At 49.2% G+C, this 18,816-nt stretch overlaps 1 protein-coding gene across 2 annotated transcripts in view; it reads left to right on the forward strand.

Moving 5' to 3' along the window:
- The first annotated feature begins 2,877 nt into the window (after nt 1–2,877).
- CSGALNACT1 (chondroitin sulfate N-acetylgalactosaminyltransferase 1) overlaps nt 2,878–18,816 on the forward strand; it is a 337,768-nt gene continuing 321,829 nt past the window's right edge. Inside the window, exon 1 of one of the 2 annotated variants that reach the window (XM_061404634.1) lies at nt 2,878–2,966. The gene's annotated coding sequence lies outside the window, so the exon portion shown is untranslated. Of the gene's footprint in view, nt 2,967–3,393; nt 3,419–18,816 lie in introns of those variants that run through there. The other variant, XM_061404638.1, reaches the window with a different exon arrangement.

Here is an 18,816-nt window from a genome sequence, read left to right on the forward strand (position 1 = left end):
GCCCCAGTCAACACATGTTAATTGCCCCTCCACTCTGAGTTGCAGGGCTTATGGAATGAGGTCTTCAATGTGTGTGATTTTTGGTCTAGAAAAACAAAGCTTGCTTTTTTAGGTCACGTTATTTTCCTCAGTTTAAGTGAAAATCTACTTGGAAATACACTGCATATGTGCGAGATGCTATGGACTATAATTAGAGCCAATCTGAACCTTGCATCCCCCCACCCCTGCCCCTTCCTCCCTTGCACCGCCCAGATCCCTACTTGAGCACAACAGACCTCGCCCATCAAATGAGTCCCTCTGACTCCACAGTACAGTTGCTGTGATCTAAGAATCAGATAACCCTGATTATTAGAGCTATTTAAAGGAAGAGTCAACACACTTGAGTGACCGCCTGACTGCGTCTCTTAGTAAAACAGTAATTGAGTTTTAATGAATGGGCTTCACAACTGTTCCCTCTGCTCCTGGATGGCTCTGGGTCCGGCTTCTCAAGGATCCTGGCAAGGCCGAGCAGTCTGACCTTGAACTGGGTGAAATATTTTTGTACTTAAAGCTTAGTACCTATGCAGTATATATCTGAAATGGTTATTAAACAAATTACATATTATACTATACATATTTTGTATTTTCTAAGTATAAAAGTTTGACATCGTATGTATTGTTTTGCAGTATATGCATTTTTATTCACTTAAAAAATTTGTTACTTTTCCCATATAAAATTTTCAGTTGATATGCTGTATATTCCTTTTATTTAGTTTAAGAAAATTTTTTTTGGCCGAGTGGCATATGTGTGGGATCTATAGTATCTTAGTACAGTATGTTTTTATATGACAAGTTTCCCCCCCCCCACACACACCCATGAGGATAAAATCACTCTGGCATCACGATCTTCCTTATTTCCAGAACTTTCTGTGTATTTCTGTACTTTAAACAACATTACCAGGACCTGTAAAGGTGGTAGCACTTTTATAAATAGGTTATGGAAATTCACATATTTTGAATCCTAAATCACTCTGTTTGTGAAAAACGTTTACATAAGAACATGTTGGCTAAAAGCTGAAACCCACGTAGAAAACCAAGAAAGTCTAAGGGAACCCATCCTTCCACTGCTGTCACTGTCCCGGTTCTGCTGGGCGACATCCATCGTAGAGGGCGGAGCCACGGGCGTGAGCAGGATGCTCTCTCCCTAGTTCTGTTTCTGTCCCTGGGAGAGACTAAGGATAATCCACGCCACCTCATACCAGTGCCCCCTCTGAAACAGTACCCCCCAAATAATCTATATAATCGAAATAGTATCTACTACATAATTACCAAAATAATATCTACTTTCTTTCCGGGTAGCACACTCACAAAAAGTATTATATTTTCTCACATTATGCTATGACTTAGTTTTGTAGTTTTATCATTGTTCAGCTGTCTTATTTTTTCATTATTGTACTAACTACTGTGAAAACACACCTTAGCCAGCCCTTCATGACTCGAGACGTGTGTCGATGTGAAACATATTGATACCTAGATCACTGTGCTGATCTATTAGTATCTAACTGAGAAAGATTGGAAAACTTCTTCAGATACCTTGACAGGTGTGTTACAATCCCTGGAGAAAAGGTGATTAATCCTGACTTGATCTCCCTTTTCCTTGTATAGGACAGGGAAAGAAACACTTGCAGCCACAGGGGGTGCCCCCTATCTTCCCCACGGCCAGTCCCCATGACCTAGAAGTTGAGTCTCCTGGAGTCCAGCACAGCAGCCCCTGCTCAAGTTTTTGGTCCATCCTCCAAACCAGATTCTGCACTTAAACCCTAGTAAATCATTGAACAGAGCGATGGCAGACACCTCAGCAGAGGAAAGAAAATCAATGCTTTAACAATCCACCTGTCACTGCCTGGAGAGGGGGGGATGTTGGTGACAGCTGGAAGGCTCTGAAGAGGTTCCTTATTCCCCAGAGGGCTTGGTGGTGCTGGCTCTAATCTTTACACGCCTCATCACTAACCTAGCCTCCATGGGGGCCTCCATCTTCCCAGGGGGACTGTCATTTGACATGGATGGAGGAGGCTTGACCAATGACTTGTACCCACATATGCGTGGGTGCCCGGTTAGCTATGTATTGACCACCTCCATCGCTTTGCCACGTTTTGGGGGCAGCACACTGACACTTTTTCATTCCTTTGGGAAACGCTTGCTTCCCCCCCCCTGTTTCCCAAATCACAATTGAGTTCCTGTGGGGACCTCATCACGAGGTAACTCACTCAAGGGTGTGGGGGCTGGGGGCCGAGCCACCGACGTCTCAGGGCATCCTTGGAAGAGGGATGACCTCGCCTGGGCTGGGGGCCATCGAAGCACCCCCAAGAAGCATCCCCAGGAGCCAGCAGTCTGGCAGCCAGCCTGCTTCCTGCAGGCAAACAGGTGCCTGCCTCCGGGACCGCTGCCCTGTGCCCGCAAGTCCTCGGCCTGGGGACTTACAGCGCTCCGCTTGGCCAGGCGGTGGAAGGGGCACCTGGAGCCAGAGGGCTGCGTTTTAGCTCTGGTCCTGCCTTGGCGCAGCCGCGAGGCCTCTGCAGACGGGATGGCAGGTGGAGAGGCGGCCTTCTCCAGCAGGACACTGGCCTTCCCGAGTCTCCATCATTGTACCGGGGTTCAAGATACCCCCAAACTCCGCCTCACGCAGAAAACCTACAAGTCCAGGGCACCCGTGGCCCCGAAGGCATGTGTGTGCGTCGGGGGCGTTCTCAACACTCTCCTGCCTGCTTTCCACTCCGCCCCGCCACTTCCCTCCGCGGCCCCCCAGCGGCCGTCAGGGGTCCCTGCAGACCTCACTCCCCGCAGCGGCGGGGCTCGGGGCTCACCGCTTTCCGACCTTCGCGCGCGGCGAGTACACGGTCTCTCCCCGGCGGGCGTCCTAACCCCCCAGGGCCGCGTAGACGGCGACTCCGGGATTAATTCTCCCCAGCGCCGTCTGCAAAGTTTTGGTGAGTGAGTCGGCCCAGGGCTGGGAGGGCCGCCCAGAGCCGCGAGGGGCCAGACCGTTGGGAGGGAGGGGGTCCGGAAAGAGGAAGGACCACCCTCGCCGAGGAGATACCGACCCTCTCTCTCTCGGCCGGAGCCCGGCTGCCGCCTCGTCCTCGCCCCTCCCGCAACTTCTCGGGCCTCGGGCGCGCGCGGATCCGCCACCTGCGGGGTGGTCTCAGGCGCGCCCGGCGCGCGGGGACCCGCTCGGGCCGGCGCGCCCCCCGCCCCGCCCGTGGCTCGCCGCCCCCCCAGCCCCAGCCCCAGCCCCGGCTCCGGGCTTGGCGGCGGCCCTGCGCTCCCCGCCCGCGGGTCCCCGGAGGCTCGGCGGCCGCCGGAGCGGGAGGTGGAGCCGAGCCCGCGGCGCCGCGCAGGAGGAGCGACCGGCGCTGGGAGCCGCTGGCAGCGCCCCGCAGTGAGTCCCGGGCCCGGCGCCGGCGCCGCGGGGGCGTCCCGGCGCCCTCCGGCTCGCCATCCCCGGGGGGCTCGCGGAGGGCAGGGCTGCGCGCAGGGGGGTCGCGCCGCAGGGAGGGGAGGGAGGGGAGAGGGGCGAGGGCTGCTGCGATCGCAAGGCGCCGCGCCCGCAGGTGGGCGCGCGGGGTCGCCGGCGAGGCTTCCCGGGAGGGGTCGGGGCGCGGCCGCGCCGGGTCCCTTTGGCTTCACCAGCCTCCGGCGGCGGCATTTAGCTGTTTAATGACTTTCTCGAACACCCACTTTAAAAGTAGCCTCTGCACGTGCCCGCGTGACCGCTTTGCTGCTCCGCGCCGAGTCGTCTTCGCTGGGATGGAGAGGGCGCGGGGGGGCGCGCCTTGGCGGCTGGTGGCAGCCGGCCCTCTGGCCTGGGACCTGGGCTGGGGGCGATCGTGCGCGAGGGTCGCCGCGATCCGGGGTGCTGGGAGGAAGTGCCGTGTGCGGCCCGTGGAGGGCACTGGTCTGGGGTGGGGCGGAGGTCACTCGAGGGCACTGGTCTGGGGTGGGGCGGAGGGCGGGGGTGGGTGAGGAAGGCGCTACAAAGACTCCCAAAGTTGTTGTTTTCGCGGCGCTTCCTGCACCTGCACGGGCGTCGGGGACTTTGAAGTTATCTTTTCATCGATGAGCGAAGGGACGGGAGAGGAGGCGGCAGAACAGCGGCGTGCAAGCCGAGACGGCGAGCCCTGGGAAGCACCAATTCATGATAGAGGGGTATTTCGCAAACTCCACTTTTATTCTGATTTCAAAGCCTCGGAGTGGTTTTTACTTAATGTCATTGGAGAAGTCTAGATAATAAAGATAATTAGCTGTTCTTTCACGTCTTTTTTTTTAACTAGAAATTGAAATTCAGTTGTGCCGGATTTCTTGTATTTTGTTCACATTTTCATTCCAGAAAGTCATAATTACCGTCGCGTTACTGGCCACAATGAACGTTATGAACAAGCCGTGCGCAGCGCCGTCATGTTGCTAATTGGAAGAAGAAAAGTCTTTCAAACTTGGATATAGAAGCATAAAGCGAGAACGTGAAGCTTTAGTTTTAGAAGCGGATTTGAACACGTGTGGTATTGTTCAGGGTCTAAGTCGTGTCCGACTCTCTTGAGATCCCGTGGACAGCAGCAGGCCAGCCTCCTTGTCCTTCAGTGTCTCCCGGAGTTCGCCCAAGTTCACGTCCATTGAATCGGTGCATAATAGGATGTGAGGTGGCCTGTTGTGCTTCCAGAGAAGGTCGGTTCCTGGAAAACCAGAGATGGGCCATAACGTTTGAAATATGTGATGGTTCTTTCCATCCTGTATGTGCTCTAAAGTGTATGGTATTGAAATGCTTTAATTCTGTTCATCTTTGTGTTCCAAACTGCAAACTGTATTAATGAACTTCAAAGCAAAATCTCCAGCTTTTGGATTCACCAGATAAAACTGAAGTGATGGGAACTTTGGCTTTGCCATCTCAGACTTCTGGTCTCCAAGCAGCCTGCCCTTTGTTAACTGTATGACCTTGGGTAAGCTCACAGCCTTGGTTTCCACTTTGTTAAAAGCCAGTAATATCCCTCACTTTATGAAGCTGTTAGGGAAAAGGAAATAACACTTAGGGACTTACCCCTGGCGTCAGGAGCACAGTAAATGCTCTGGAAAGGTTGTCTCTTGTCTTCCTTGACTTCTAGGAACCCCTAGGTCTGGCATGTTTCAGTGTAGTTGTTTTTCATTTAAACTTCCTTCTGCCTTGCCACCTTCCTTCCCATCCATTCATTCAAGTGCCCTTGATTGAAGAACCTCAGATGCCGCCCTGTCTGGGTGTTTGGAAACAGTGGGGGTGGGCGATACTGCAGGTTTTTCCTGTTAGGAGATTTCATCCTGAGGTCACAGGTTTTTCCTGTTAGGAGATTTCATCATGAGGTCACAGGTTTTTCCTGTTAGGAGATTTCATCCTGAGGTCACAGGTGGATGAGTTGTCCTTCCTAGTCTTCATGGCGCTCCAGCTCTGTCCCTGGTGTGATGGTGTCACGTTGGAAAGAAAGCACGGGAAAGTGCCCGGTGCTGGCTCTCGCTCTTAGCGTGTGTCTCCAGGCCAGCTTGGGCCTGGCAAGGTGGGGCTTCATAAATATTTGTGGATTTGAAGGACAGGATGTAATGAAGTTATTCTTCAAGTCACATTTTTTTTTTCCCTAGTGAAAGCACCTCGGGATTCTAAATGATGGCTCGACTGTATATTCGGGCTAATAGAGGTTATTATGGAAGGCAGCTGAGGTAGACTTTATTACCTATCGATTTGCCCTGGTGGTGAAGCAGTCTTGGAAAAACTGCAAAGCCGAGTCAGAGCAGCGGCTCCACCACTAGGGGCCCCCTCTGCATAGTGTATCAGCCAGGCTGTTCTTTGCCATTATTCTGTCCTTTAATGCAGCGGTCCCCAACCTTTTTGACACCAGAGACTGATTCAGTGGGAAACAATTTTTCCACAGACTGAGGGGTGGGCAGGGGATGGTTTTGGAATGATTCAAGCGGATTACGTTTATTGTGCTCTTTATTTCTATTCTGATTACATCCGCTCCACCTCAGATCTTCAGGCACTCGATCCTGGAGTTGGGGACCCCTGCTGTAATGTATCAATAGCAAAGGAACTGAACTTCTTGGGTTCTCCACATGGAAAAGGACAACCTTGTGTGAGAAGCATTACTGAAGGCCTAAAAAGTCTGTGCAGGTGGTCTTAAATGTCAGATTCGGTACCCTTTTAGAATAAGTTTTAAGTTAAAGGTTTAAAGGAGATTTAAGAATTGGGATTTTTGCTTTGTATATCCTTATATTCCAATATATGATTTTAAAAACTGTCTAAAAATTCAAATCTATGCATTTGGCCTAGTATTTTCAGAGTTTAGGGAGAGTATGTTTTTGGTTGAGCTTATTTTTATATTTTAATGTGCTTAATACTGCTTTGTTTCCTCAGTTGGTACTTGGAGCACTAATAACTTGCTTCTCAAGGAATTTATTTGGCCAGCAGAAGCTGTAAGTGTCTTTTTTTAAAAAGGTGGCCACATGAAATTTCACACATGAAACTATGTTTTATTATATTCTAGGAATGTACCATTGAAAAGCATTTTTCTTCTGGGAATTTTTGACAAGCCCTCTTATTTCCTGAATGAAGCTACTCAGGCTTGACACTATTGGACGATTTGAAGGTGTGTTGGTGTTTTTATTTGTCAGATGGAATTTGCTATTTGGTAGAAAAAAACACTGACAAGGTATGTAAGCAAACATGATGACCGAAAATATTGACATATTGTTTGTGAGAGAAAAAGCAAATATTGTGCTTTCAACTTTTTAGTAAAATTACAATTACAGTGACAAACTAAATACCAGTAATGGGTGAAGTAAAACTAACAACAGTTACAGAAGAGTTCAGTGCGTTGCAGGCCCCAAATCTTATCGAGGGGTTTCTTCTCAGTTCAGAAAAGTCAGCAGACTTCTGATTCTGATTTTCACATGATGGAACTTTTTTATTTTTCAGTTTTTTTACTGGACGTGTTAATTTCTGCTCTGTAGCAGGGCGAGTGGGATATATATTCTTTTTATATTGTTTTCCATTATGGTTTATCATAGGCTACTGACTATAGTTCCCCTGCTATCCAGTAGGACCTTATTGTCTGCATAAAAGCCTAGATCTGCTGACCCCAGCCTCCCACTCCACCCTCCCCCAGCCCCCACCCCCTTGGCAACCACCAAGGCTGTTCTCTACGTCCGTGAGTCTGCTTCTGTTTCTTAGACATACGTTCATTTGTGTCCTATTTTAGATTCCACTTATAAGTGATATTATATGGTATTTGTCTTTCTGACTTATTTCACTTGGTGTGATAATCTCTTGTTCCATCTTTGTTGCTGCATATGTCATTATTTCCTTCTTTTTTATGGCGGAGTAGTATTCCCATGTGTATATATATGTACCACATCTTCATTATCCATTCATCTGTCGATGGACACTTAGGTCGCTTCTGTGTCTTGGCTATCGGGAATAGTGTTGCTATGAACAGAAGGGTGCATGTATCTTTTTGAATTGCAGTGTGTCTGGATACATGTCACGTGGCAACCCTTTAAAACCAGGCAGTCTGGTCTTTGCTGCCTTTCTGTCAAAGTCTAGATCATTACTAAGAACTGGGGAAGAGGAATAACTGCTTCGTGAAGGTCGTAGATCATTCTTATTATCCCTTCCCCACGAGTAAGCTAACGTCTGGGGGTTGTGTTTAGGATTCTGAGCACGTCACAGAGTCACACAGATCCTGTTTGCACAACAGCTCTTCTCTGCAGCTGGGCAAGTGCTGCGGTGGCCCTCAGACATCCAGCAGTGAGGGTTCCCCATATTCACGCCCCCCCTTCCCCCAAGAAGGCCTCTGAGGCTCAGCCACAGCGACGTGTGTGTAGAGCCGTGTGCAGAGCGTTTGCGTTTGGTCTGGAGCCCCGGAGTTGACCAAGATGGGTCAGCTCCTCCCACTCCTCCCCAGGGTGGGAGGAGCCGCCTGTTTACACCTGGGAGTCTTTTTTTAGGAAGTTGCGCCTGGGTGGTGCTGGGTGCACGGAAACAGCACCGCTAGAGTTGGCAAAGAAAAGTTTGTTTGGATCTTGTGACGTAGTGGCACTTTGCTTTGCTGCACAGATCATTTTAGTCGCTGTTTTCAGATAGTGGGAAACATAACGTCTGGTTATCCCGGGGTCGTGTCTGATCCTTTGTTTCCTTTCCACACCCAGGGATATTTGAGTTGATGGAGGAAGAGGGAAGCGGGAAACAGGGAGGAGGGGGATGGGAGCTGTCTGTTTACACTGGACACCGAGGCACGTGGGCACACGCCGTTCAACTTGATATTAGCGGCCATTCAAAAGAACCCGCCCGCCAGTGCAGGAGATGCAAGAGATGCAGGTTCAATCCCTGGGTCGGGAAGATCCCCTGGAGGACGAAATGGCAACTCACTCCAGTACTCTTGCCTGGGAAATCCCATGGACAGAGGAATCTGGTGGGCTGCAAAGAGTCGGACATACCTGAGGGACTGAGCAGAGCACAACACCCTGGTGCTTGGGGGAAATCCGCATCTACTCCGTTAATGAACTTACTAAGGTGACGGCCTTTGACCTAGGTGCTGGGTACTCGCAAAGGTGACCTTCTGCTTCTGTCTCCCGCCCTTTAGAAACTTGCTTCAGTTGTGTGTCCACTGACATCTGTGAACAGGCTGCTGCCATTCCAGAAGATGCCCTCTGAGCTGGAGCATCCGTGCCAGGTTGCACAGTGTGGGAAACAGAGTGTGACCTCAGCCTGCTCCCCTCCTGCGGGGCACTCTTTTGGGGGCACAGGCTGCACAACTGAGTGAGAGGCTTACACCTGTTCAAGCAGTTAGAACAGTGCCAGCACCTGGTTGATGAGAGATGTACCATCGCTAATGCTGGTGGTTGCTATTATTTATTCCTGATAGCATTGCTTTCAGGGTAGAGCATGTGGGTAGGCACAGCATCTGGAACAGAGGATTCAGGTGAGCTTAGTGCTTTTAATAATGTGTGCAGAAGCAAGTGATTCATTCATTTCCGATTTCTTGCTGCATTTCCATTATAGTTCTTCTCTTCATATGACAAAAATGTCTCACACAGAGCCCTTAACCACGTGGCAGCCTCTCTCCTAAATGCGGGCCAGGAGTTACTCATTTTGCCAGCACAGCAACCTTCGAAAGACACACTCTTATTATCTGCATTTTGCAGATGAGAGAACCAGGATGTAGAGAGGCGAGTTACCTGCCCAAGGGCAGCTCAGGTGGCGGCCTGGGCCGTGGGTCCATGTCTCCCACTCTGTGCTCTTTTCCAGCATCAGTACTCCTTGAATTGGTAGCTCAGAAAACGTCTTTGTGTCCTGAGGGTTAGCAAAATGTGAAAACATTGATTTTCCTTAGATTCTTGTGTTTGTATCCTTTTCTAGACCCGATGGAGCAAGATGATAAATAAACTGTTATCCGCAGGTCTGCTTCAGCGCTTTTTATTTGTGGATCCTTTTATGTGGCTTTTCCTAGTAGCTTGAAACACAACGCAGCGCGGCACAACTTGGTTCTGCACAACATTCAGCGTCTTAACAAGGCGCTTCGTAGGCGTGGTGTGAGCGGGGTGTAGGGATAAAATCCAGCGTGTGGGTGGCAGAGTATTCAGGTGTGAAGGCTGCAGTCAACCACTCATGCATTCACTTAACAGAAACTTCTCACCTCTTTTCTGAAGGTGCTCTGCCAGACACCGAAGAGACGGCAAAGGTGTGGAAGGCTGCAGGGCAGAGGAAAGCGCCAGGCCTTTCGGTGGGGGGGCGCTGCTGGGGTTGGATCTCAGCTGTGTTGCTCACTGACCAGGGGTCTGGGTCCCATCGGTGGACATGTCTGAAGCTTAGTTTCTTGTATGTGTGTATGTACATAATGGAGAATGTATGTATGTATGTATGAATGTATGTACATAACGGGGAATGTATGTATGTGTGTATGTACATAATGGGGAATGTATGTCTGTATGCATGTATGTACACAATGGGGAATGTATGTATGTACATAATGGGAAATGTATGTATGTATGTATGTACATAATGGGGAAGGTATATATGCATGCATGTATGTACATAATGAAGAATGGATGGATGGATGGATGTATACAATGGACAATGTATGTATGCATGCATGTACACAATGGGGAATGTATGTATGTATGTACATAACGGAATGTACATATGTACGTATGTACGTGATGGGGAATGTATGTATGCATGTACATAATGGGGAATGTGTATATGTATGTATGTACGTGATGGGGAATGTATGTATGTGTGTATGTACATGATGGGGAATGTATGTGTGTATGTGTGTACGTGATGAGGAACCTATGTGTGTATGTGTGTATATATCATAATGGGGAATGATAGTACTCTGTTGGCTGTTGCAGAAATTAAATGAGATGCATGGGGAAGGCATGAGACCCCTAGAAGTGGGTAGTCCTGACCCACAGTGGTGCCTGCCTCTTTGCCTTTCCCACCTGTCTCTTCTCCTCCCATCCCCCCATTATGGGGGGTGGTAGAGATAAAGATGCTTAGCATCCCAGGTCGAATGACTCAGAATCTTCCTTCTGGCTCTCCTTGTGGGGCTGGGACAGACCGGGCACCTAGTGACCTGTGAGCTGGTCCCGTGTAGGGCTTCTGCCATGTGGGGTTGCTACCCAGGAGCCCTGAGGAGGATGAATTCCAGGGATCCAGGGCGGCTTGGAGCCCAGGATAGGCGACTAGGGGTCCAGGGATGAGGATAAGGGTCTTTTGGAGGAGCAGCCAAGAACTGGGGTCTCAGGAAAATTGGAACAAGCCACATCTGAATTTGAGAGTGGCTCAGTGGAAGGGGTCTGGGATCTGGGTGAAGGGGAGGCAGAAACGTGAGCAGCTTGTTTTCAGGGTCACGAGGGTGGTCAGGCGGCTCAGATGTGCGGGCCGGCGGCTGTGCAGAGGCGCGAGGAGTGGCCTGCAGCCCCCCCAGACTGCCCCCTCTGTGCTGCAGGGCCGGCTACAGACTCCCAGCTCCCTGGCCTCCCTCTGCAGGGTTTTTCCAGGAGCACCGCAGCCTCTCCCAGCAAACAGCCAAGTCAGAATGATTAGTTGTTGCCAGTTTCCACTCCAGGCCTTCAAGGGCTCACTGGTATAACAAGAGAATAAGCCTTTGCTTATTCCAGTTGGGGATTCGGTTAAACACACCCAGATCTGTTCCTGGTGAGGCAGGGTGCCAGGCTCAAGGGGCGCCGGTCAGGGTCCTCCTGGTGTTTCTGTAGCGTGGGCTGTGTTGTCAGGTTGGGGGTGTTTTCGGGGAGATGTTCCCAGTGGTTTTATGATAATGGGCCGCCTTGTTTGGTGTCCCGGGGTAGATGCCATGTGTGGTAAGGATGGAATGCAGGCTTCACAAAATCATTACAGTCTGGGAACGGCACCTCAGCCAGGGAGCAGGAGCCCTGACTCATTTGTCCTGCATTGGCACATGGTCATAAACCAGCGCTTCTGTGGATAAGCAAACAGAACCTGCCCAGGTGCAAGAGAAGCTTGATTCAGGGTTTAAAAAAAATGCAAAGAAGGTTTAAAAAGGTACTGAATCAGGGAACCGTTTGTTTAAAGCAAGCTACTGTAGTTTTCAAAAGCCCATTTAATAGAATTAATAGCGTGTATTGAAACAAACAAGCAGACTTTAAAAAAGCTACAGAAGGTTAGCTTTGTGGGGAGCAGAGGAATCCTGCTCATGAAATCCAGATTGGTTCCCGAGGTTCTTGGAGAGCTGAGTGGAATGGATGTTTCCTGATCGCTGTAGTAAGTGAGACCCAAGAGATGTGGGTTCAGTCCCTGGGTCGGGAAGATCCCCTGGAGAGGGAAATGGCAACCCACTCCAGTATCCCTGCCTGGAGAGTCCCATGGACAGAGGAGGTTGGCGGGCTACAGTCCATGGGGTCACAGGGAGTCAGACGTGACTGAGTGAGTGTGCACACACACACACACACACGCACACACACACACACTCACTGGTAAGCGACAATGTCTGGGAGAAAGTAGGCTGAGCGATGAGGCAGCACCTTGGGGGTGGACCTGGGCCTTGGAGCCCATTCATCCAGGTTCATACTCCACCCTTTCTTAACTGTGCTCCTGGGCAAGTCACTGCATTTCTCTAGGTCTCAGTTTTCTCATCTGTAAAATGAAGATAATATTGGCCAGCTGGCAGATGGATTTAGACAATGTTGGTAGACTACTTGGCACGTGGTGGAGATGTGGTGGTGTCAGCTGCTGTGAGTACAGAGCTGCTCGGGGAGGAAGGCGGGAGGGAAGACGGGGGCCAGGAGCTCCTGCGTCCACCCGGGGCCTGTTGCACTCTTGTCTAAAGTTCTAGGGGATTCTAACCCAGTGTGTCCTGATTCTCCACTGTGTACATGTCCCAACGGTAAGGTGCCTGGGGGTAGACTCTGACCCCGTGAAACTGCCCTCGATGTCTCCATGTAGGTCACGGTCTTAGGCCAAGAGGGGCAAGACCATGACTGGGTCTTGTTGTTAAAGAAGGAACGCCTAGGGACTTCCCTAGGGGTCCAGTGGTTAAGAATCCGCCTTGCAATGCAGGGGACGCCGGTTTGATCGAGGTTGGGTAACTAAGATCCCATGTGCCAAGGAACAGCTAAGCCCATGCGCCACAATTACCCGAGCCCTTGCAACACACCTGGAGTCCATGCCCTGCAGTGAAAGATCCCACGTGAAGCAACTAAGACCCAATGCAGCCAAGTAAGTAAATATTTAAAAAATGGAAAGAATGGCTAGTGTCTCTTGGCTATTTCAACGAGCTGCCCAAAGGATAGTAGCAGGCCCTATCTTGTTTCCTATCTACTCTACATACGGATGGGTAGAAAATAAATACTTTTCAGACATCATAGACATAAATCACTCAAAATACCCAGGGTATCTTTGGCTGTCTTCTGTGTGTAAAAGTGAGATTTATTTACAGATGTGTGTGGCTACATAAGGGGCTTCCCAGGTGGCTCAGTGGTAAAGAATCCACCTGCCAATACAAGAGACTCAGGAGACATGGGTTCAATCCCTAGCTCGGGAAGATCCCCTGGAGGAAGAAATGGCAGCCCACTGCAGTATTTTTGCCTGGGAAATCTCATGGACAGAGGAGCCTGGTGGGCAACAGTCCATGGGGTCACAAAGAGTTGCACACAACTGAGCAACTGAGCACACATGTGTGCCTATGTGATGAGAAGCCAGCAGAGGAGAAGTGTTTGGGGGGGTATTTCTTTGGATGTACCTGTGACATGCAAACTCTTGCATCTGAAGCGTGTTCTTTGGTTGGGAGAGTCCTTCCTTGATGCTGGGAAGGACTGAAGGTGGGAGGAGAAGGGGATGACAGATGGTTGGATGGCATCACTGACTCAATGGACATGAATTTGGGCAAACTTCTGGAGTTGGTGATGGACAGGGAAGCCTGGCGTGCTGCAGTCCATGGGGTCACAAAGAGTCGGACACGACTGAGCAACTGAACTGAACTGAATTTTATGTCTTTTCACTGAACTTGTGGCCCATAGGTTTCTGGGCCAGAATGATGAGAGAGAGCTCAATTTACAGAGTTTTTCTTTGTTTTGTTTCTCTCCTCCTCATGGCATGCGAAGTCACTTCAATCGTGTCCGACTCACTGTGACCCCATGGACTGTAGCCTGCCAGGCTCCTCTGTCTGTGGGATTCTGCAGGTGAGAATACTGGAGTGGGTTGCCATCCCCTCCTCCAGGAGATCTTCCAGATCCAGGGTTCTAGCCCAGGTCTTTTAGGTCTCCTGCATTGGGAGGCGTGTTTTTTACCACGAGCGCCACCGGGGAAGCCCTGTGTACACAGCTTGCTTCAGAAGGACTCTAGATTGACAGAGAGAGGATTCCCCAGGTGACTGACTCTGTGACCATGAGCAGGTTCTTAATCCCTGAAGTAGGAATTTGATCATGGAGACTCAGGGGCCATTTGAATCAAAGCAGTGAAGTGGGTGGACTGTGAACGGCTCCATCAGTCAGATTCGAGGCTGAAGCCAGAACCCAGGCTTACAACTAGCTCCTCCCTTGGATCATGTGAGCCGATCCCACATCTTGGGCCTTGGGTTGTCTCAAAAACGAGTTTTCTTTGTATAGAGGGTATTATTTGCTGATGTAAAAAAAAAATCCTGAGTGTGTTTTTCTATGACTATCCTTGGGTATACAGGAGAATTTATCCAGCTTCCCTGGAATCACCTTTTTCTCTTCCTCCAACAGTGAGTCTGGACCATTGCCTGGGCTGTCATTAGCCTCCTCAGGGCCTTTATGCCGAGCACGAGTAGCATGTTCTGATAGAAATGCTGGGGAGGTGGGAGGAGATGCAGGATCTAGACGCGTCTGCTCGCCTGAAAGCACAGGGAAGTGATGGTTGGGTCTGTGGGGAGGGTGCTGCCTGGGGTGGAGGTGTGTGGGAGGCACCAGCTTTTAGAAACTCTCTTCCCTGGTCTCTGTAAGTGATTTCGTGACCGTTTCGTTATTTGCGAGGGGGGCAAATGTAATGCCAGTGTGAGGTGGACAGGCATAATTGCAACTCTTAAATCACTTAGGAATGAGAGTCAGAGAATGAATGGAGAGGCTTTGACTAAAGCTAGCCAGCTAGCTTTGACTAAAGTCTAGCCATCCACTATGAGAATAATGCCTGGCACCAGTCTGTCTACGCGAACTAAAAATCTTTGAAATGGCAAAACCGTGCATCTGAAGGGAGCACTTGGATTCTGGAGGATTTGTCGACTTCATTTAACGGTCTTATCAGTGACTTTTTGGAGTTGGAAGTTTTTTTGGGGGGGACCACCGCTTAGCAAGCATACATCAAGAGAAATGTTATCTCTCAGATCAGTTAGACCAACAGTATTTTGCAGAAATAAGAGCACATTTGAGATCATTTGGACTATCTCCTGGTTTTCAGAACAGAAAGAAGCCCAGCGAGGGCTTGTCTAAGATGAGCCAGGTGCTAAGTGGAATGACACTGTCGAGAATGGAGCCCAGGTTGCTTGTCTCCATCTTGCTGGTCGCTATGGGCCGGCCGTGCAGTCTCCTTGGGCACCAGGCCGGCTGGCAGGTAGTTTTAGGTGCCCTGACAGTGATGACACCTGTACAACTCTCAGGTTTTCCTGAATTTGGTTAGGGAGCTCCTTTTGAGTGCCTGGCACTGTTCTCGGTGCTAGAGATATACGTAGGTAAGAAGACAAGGGTTTCTGACCTCAAGGAGCCCACAGTTGCGTGAAATACGAAGATGGGATATACTGTCAAGCTGCGGCTGAGTGACACGTGGAACATCATCCCTGGGATGGTGAGCTCTCAGTGCCTGCTTCAAGATCAACAGGACTCGTTTTTATTTCCTGTTGATTTTACAGCATCAGAAGTGGGAATGATGGCCATACACTTCATGAATCGAATTGACTGAATGATTCCAGCTTCATCCGGAGCCATTCTGTACACATCCAGCGAGAGGTTTAAAATTTGAAACCCTCTGTCCTCTGCACTTGAAACGCATGGTCTTTCTGGAAACACTTGGTAAGAATAGTTCTGGATGAGTTTGTTTATGGACACAAATCAAAAATCGGATTGTTTATGCCAAAGAGGAATAAAATGCAAATATGGGTGTCACTGAAGCTACATCAGGTTGAATAATAGTTTTTAAATTAAATTGAGGCCCATTTTTCCCCCACCGTGAGTGCAGAAGCAGCAGAAGCTGAGGAAGAAATCTACTTAGGTACTCAGTAGTATCGGAAGCACTTTATTTGTGGAAATTTTTGAAACTTCTATGAAAATACAGGAAGAACCAAGATTCAGGTAGACCAGATGCCGTGGCAGGACAGGTGACGTGGCAGGGAGACCCAGCATTTTCATGAAAGCCTGTTTGGCACTGTAGCTCCTGCGTCCAGGCAAGGCACCCCCGCGGCACCAGGCCTGATGCAGCAGCGGCCTTGTGTCCTTTTTGGATAAGACTGCAGGCCCTTGGAGCATGGGGACTGCAGTTCATGCAGTTGTTGTTTGATGCCCTGCGAGCAGCGTGGCTCAGTGTGTAGACAACGGAAGGAAGGTTCTGTGCAAACACACATGAAATGAACAGAGACATCAACTTGAAATCCACAGGGCTGGGAAGAAACTGTGTTCACAAACAGGACAAGTTACCTTCCAGGATCCTTGCATGTGCGTGTAAAGCTGACCTTGGAGAAACCAAACAGATGACCCGCCCTTCAAAATCCTTTTTAGTATCACATGCTGTTTTTAAGCGTGCTGTCTCTAACTCTGTTCCCACATACTGTTTGCTATCTTGGTGTTTTCTTGCAAGCTACCTATAAACCAATTATGCATTCATAATCTTGCGGCAGGCTGGCTGGATTTTATAGAGTCAGGAAGGCTTCCAGCACATTAAGTGTTCTTGAAGGTAATAAAAAGGAGGACTAATTATCTCGCTGAAGTGATTATAAGAGAGACGTTGGAGATCTTGACTCATGGGGATTTTGACAGCAGTCAGAGTGGTTAAGACGCTTTGAGAAATGGCAGAGCTGACTTGTTTCAACCAAGTGATTTCCTCACATCTATGATGTGGGTGTATCTGTAGTCCACTGAGCAAGCGGGCAGGCTGAAAAATGCATGGTGTGGCCGGGGTGCAGTGGTGATTGGAAAGTGTGTGCCTGGTGCCCCCTGTGAGAGACTATGAAGTTTTGCCTTGAATGATGGTACCTCTCCTGCAGCCATCTGTCTTGCTCTTTAATAAGCAGTATTCCTTATCAAGCCTGATTTGTGTACATTGATTACACCATTACACTCGTTAAATATTAAAGTGTTTTCCCCCTTGTGTGAAGTCTAATTAGGCAAAGTGCTCAGCACAAGCCTGGCATTATCATTCAGAGTAATAGCCTGGTCATTACATGTGACATACCTCAGCTTCCTGGATCGTTTGTCTTTTCTTTTTCCCTCCTATCAGAGTGCCCGTGTACCACATATAATGCAGCAAAGTCTGATGGAGGGTTCAGCACCATCAGGCCATTAAGAAAGGTCCTGCTACAAAGATTATGAGATCTTTTAAAAATGAGTGGAGTGATGTATTGTCTATAGTCGGCAGTGTTTCATGAGTTGGGCTTCTGGACAGATATTTCTGATGAAACTAATTTTTACTGAATTGATGAATTGTAAAATAGCTTTAAAGGCTAAAAATAAAAGCGACAGTGTTGTTTGGAAGAGAAAACCCGTCAGTATTATAGTTGCACTTTATACATGCTGCAGACAAAATAATTTTAGGTGTCAATCAGTGTCTCCTGTTAGTCCAATGGGGTGGTTCACTACTTACTTTTAAAAGCATATTTATTTATTTGGCTGTACTGGGTCTTGGTTGCAGCTTGTGAACTCTTTATTTGTGGCACGTGGAATCTAGTTCCCTGACCAGGGGTGGAACCCAGGCCCCCCTCCATTGAAATTGTGGAGTCTTTAGCCACTGGAAGTCCCCATTACTTACTTTTTCAGCTTATTTCTTCTGTGCAGTCTTTTTTCAGAAGTTAATTTGCGTTGTGGATTTCATAGCCAAACACTTTGTCCGTATGAGGCCAAAGGTAAGATTATGGATCAGGCTAGTGTCTCTAAGTTATCCACATCATTATGAGACGATCCCTGTAATGAACGTTGTCTTTTTTGGAAGGGTTACAGTACTTCTTCAGTATTTACCTTTCTAAAAAAACCCACAGTCTGTTGTGAGCATGTGCACACACAGGCACACACATGTGCAAAGTGTACTCTGGGGTTGATGGGTATGAACCAGCAATAGGCCCGGTTTACTGCTTACTCTTCTCAGGGAGAAAAGCTTTTAAGGCCCGTTTCACGTGACGTGTGCTTACCAGGCTAATAGGTGTTTCCCTCTCTTGGTCCCAGCAGCTCGTGTAGGAGCTTTGAAAGCACCTTTTCCCCTTCGCAACTGCAAATAGCACTCGCCCTGCCTGCCCTTTACGCATTCTGGAAAGAAAGCAGCCTGTATCGCCTTGAAGTGAGAGTTATTTTGAGTTGTTTTTGAATGCGGTCAACTCAAAATGAAATTTAGCTCCAAGTTAAAATATGGATATAAAGATCAAAGAATGGAAGGGAACTCACAGGTTGTCTGGTCTAACTTTTCTGCTTCCTGCGTGGGGACGCCGGTGCAGAGAGGTCGGCCCTCCTCAAGGTCATGGGGTGTTAGCAGGGGTCCTGCATCCTTGCATTTGTCTCCAGGCCTGATGACAAGTCTCCCAAGGTGACCCTCCGGCCAGAGTCCATCTCCTTGCCCTTCACAGGAGTGGTTATATCTGAGCTTTGGGTTAGAAAGGTCTTGAAGGAAAGCTTGCTGCCTTTTAACCAGCTCAAGGCAGAACCCATCTGGGGTCACAGAAGAACTTATATTTTGTATCTGCTAATTGCCATCTTCCTAGAAATGGAGAACTGGAGGCCAATGTCTCCCTCTGAGTGGTTCCGAGTTCAGTCGGGGGTGGGTAGGGACACAGCTGTCTGCTCTGCTGGGATGATGGTCCAAGAGAAGGTGGCTTGCCGCTCGGCTGACCCGGGGCTCATCTGGGGAGTCGGGTTCTCTGTTCCGGAAGCCCAGGGTTTGGTCTTCGTCAGCCTGCGGTGGAGTCATCAGGCCTGAGTAAGTCATTTCACCAACACGCCAAGGCACGGAGGTTCGATAACCTTGACGACTAACTGTCTTGGTGGTTGGTAAGAGGCCTGGTGGTTAAGCACGTGGGGTCTGAAGCCTAATGTACTTGAGTTCGACTAGCTTCCAGGTATGGGGTTTAAGCA

The sequence above is a fragment of the Bos javanicus genome, chromosome 27 (assembly GCF_032452875.1).
Source record: "Bos javanicus breed banteng chromosome 27, ARS-OSU_banteng_1.0, whole genome shotgun sequence".
In the NCBI taxonomy this organism is placed as follows: Eukaryota; Metazoa; Chordata; class Mammalia; order Artiodactyla; family Bovidae; genus Bos; species Bos javanicus.